The 2,914-nt window shown below is 41.8% G+C and overlaps 1 non-coding gene across 1 annotated transcript; it reads right to left on the bottom strand.

The window, feature by feature from the left end:
* Window positions 1-464: 464 nt before the first annotated feature.
* Window positions 465-538, bottom strand: TRNAG-CCC. Its single transcript has one exon. It is a non-coding gene; the product is annotated as a tRNA-Gly (tRNA).
* Between the last annotated feature and the right edge of the window lie 2,376 nt (window positions 539-2,914).

The following is a 2,914-nucleotide window of genomic DNA, read 5'->3' as shown; positions in this document are numbered from 1 at the left end:
AGGAGAAGGGGATGACAGAGGATGAGATGGTTGGATGGTATCACCGACTCAATGGACATGAATTTGAGTAAACTCCGGGAGTTGGTGATGGACAGGGAACCCTGGCATGCTGCAGTCCATGGGGTCACAAAGAGTCAGACACGACTGAGCGACTAAACTGAACTGAGTCTATTATTATCTTGAGACCAGAAAGCTTGCAGTTGTAGATGTGCTCAGATTTCAAGTTATGTAAGATGGCCCTCAATGTTAAATCTGGGTCAAGATGAGAGTGTGAGATATGTATGTATTGATTTGACTGCATTGGGTCCTAGTGGTGGCATGTGGGATCCTTGATCTTCATTGCAGTGTGTAGGATCTTTTAACTGTGGCACATGGGATTTTTTTTTTTTTCTTTTTCTTAGTTTCAGCATGTGAGATCTTTAGTTGCAGCATGAGAAATCTTAGTTGTAAAATGTAGGATCTAATTTCCTGACCAGGGATCGAACCTGGGCCCCCCTGCATTGGGAATGCAGAGTCTTAGCCACTGGACTACCAGGGAAGTCCCAGTTCTAGGTCTTCATCTGTGTTTCAGGTACTGGCACATGTGGTATTTCAGATATTGATTATGTTTGTGGATTGTGTTGGGAACTTCAAAAGCAAGGACCTAGATAGAAGTGTGAAGAAAGATAGATTGGAAATTTGTTTCTTTTTATGAATGGTAGAAAAGCATAAGTGCTGGGTTCTGTGAACCAACTGAAAAAAAAGAAGGTATTTTATCCTTACTATATGGGTAAAGAATGTATTTGTGAGGAAAGAACTAGAGGAATTAGAAGAAATACCAATTTACAAAAAAAGTAATTAGCATGAAAAATGTTCAGATCAAATAATGACTGAAATGCTCAGTTTACTTTTTAATATAAAATATTTAAAGAGATATAAAGGGCATAGAGGGTTGCCCCAGTGGCTCAGTGGTAAAGAATCTGCCTGCAATGTAGGAGACGCAGGGGACTTGGGTTTGATCTCTGGGTTGGGAAGATCCCCTGGAGGAGGGCATGGCAGTCCACTCCAGTATTCTTGCTGGGAAAATCCCATGAACAGAGGAGGCTGGCAGGCTGGAGTCACAAAGAGTTGGACACAACTGAAGTGACTGAGTACCAAGGGCATAGAAGCTTATAAAACTCATCTTGGTTTCAGTTTCCTCCCTAAGGGAATACCTGTAAGCAAGGAGAACATTCTGTATATACTAAGTGAAATAATTTTCTCAAATTATTTTAGGGGAAAATGGGTCTAAAGTATGATACCTTCTTCTTAAAGCAAAAGTGAGCTCTTATGAGTAAATAGCTATTTTCTTCCTGATGACCAGTCTAGCAGTTGTGCAGATCTTTGAGGTCTGCTTGGTGTTATTTTTCCTGATTTCTTTGGAACAAATAACAGGTGATATAATTTTAATATTTTTGTTATGCTTTGTGTCATTTTTCCAGAAGCATGGTGAATTTGAACTCAGACACCTGTTTTACTTTGGACCAGTCTCCCTTGTCATCAGGGGCATCCATTTTTGAAACAGATGTTTGGGTTGAGGAATACAGAATATGGCCATGAAACAGACCAAAGCTAACTGGCGCTCAGGGTAAATAAGCTCATGACCTTGGCCTTTTTAGCCCTATATGGTAACTAGCTGAAGTAACCTGGCTTGGGGGGAGTCTACTTCCCTGAAGATGCTCCAGCACTTAGAAATTATCCAATGAGGCTTATGATGATGCTGTCTACCTTCTTCTGCCCTGGTGATGAATAATTGGATGGGAGTGACAAGAGGGGAACATTCTATGCTTACCCTGGGACTGGTGGTTCATCAGGCAGAAAATCATGTTCAAGTCATGCTTACTTTAAAGGGTTTATATCTAGACCAACATCATAGATATTTTACTCAGACAAATAAGGACGATCTTGCTCTGTAACGAAAGCCATGGAAGGGGTTTTGGCCCATAGAAAGCCTCCATGTATATTACAGACAAGGGTCATGTGGCAAGTGAGCCTTTCAGTGCAGTGGACTCCACTGAGTTTCAGCCTTGTCTGTTATCACTCTGTCTGGGTAGACAGTGGCATGTGCCACAGCAGCCCAGACTGTGCACTGGATTAATGAAGCCGCGACTCTTCCCCAGGGCCAAGAACACAAAGGAATATGCTGTTCAGTAGAAAGGGAGCCACCAGCAGCTCTGGACGGTGGGGGTCCTGTGAAGCTGGTTTACAATCCTCCTACTCCAGCATCTACTCTTTGTCAACATTCCCTGTGAACACCTCTTTCACCCTTCTCATTGGAGTGGGGAAGGGATGAGAATGTTTCTTCCAAGTCTTTCAAGGTAGTTGGGACAACATTTTGTTCCTTCCTATTCTTGGGTAAGTGCTAGTTCCTCTTATCAAAGTCCCTTTTCCAAAGTGAAATAAATGGAAAATTAAAATTCAATTAAAAACCCAGATGAGGCAATCCTTCTTCTTCTTTCCACTTCCCCCTCCACCCTAATACACAGTAAACAGTTTTTGCAGAGGCCAGCTTCTCCCTCTCTGTGGACCAGAATACTTCCTCTTTAGCTGAGTTGGCTGAGGGCATTATCCATCTCTCGGCCAAGAGCCTCTTTTTTTTTTTTTCTTTGCTCTTTGGACACGTACCCAATTTCTATTGAAGATACTAACTTAGAAACTGTTTCAAATAATAGAATGTTTGTTAGTATTTTTAATAATGGAGAGTACAAATAAGACACCTACTCTGATTCCTGATCTGTCTCCCAAATGCCACCCTCCCTGTTAAGCTGTTTCTCCAGCCCGTCTCAGGTCCTTTACTCAACATTTACTGTGGCTAACTATTTCCCGAGATGATTTCCTGCACATGCCTGAATGTAATTATGTGCTCCTCTCCATATACATGTGTGTATTTGAACAC

The sequence above is a fragment of the Oryx dammah genome, unplaced genomic scaffold, assembly GCF_014754425.2.
Source record: "Oryx dammah isolate SB20612 unplaced genomic scaffold, SCBI_Odam_1.1 HiC_scaffold_21, whole genome shotgun sequence".
Classification (NCBI taxonomy): Eukaryota; Metazoa; Chordata; class Mammalia; order Artiodactyla; family Bovidae; genus Oryx; species Oryx dammah.
The sequence above is the reverse complement of the archived record's forward strand: the minus strand, read 5'-3'. Positions and strand labels throughout refer to the sequence as shown.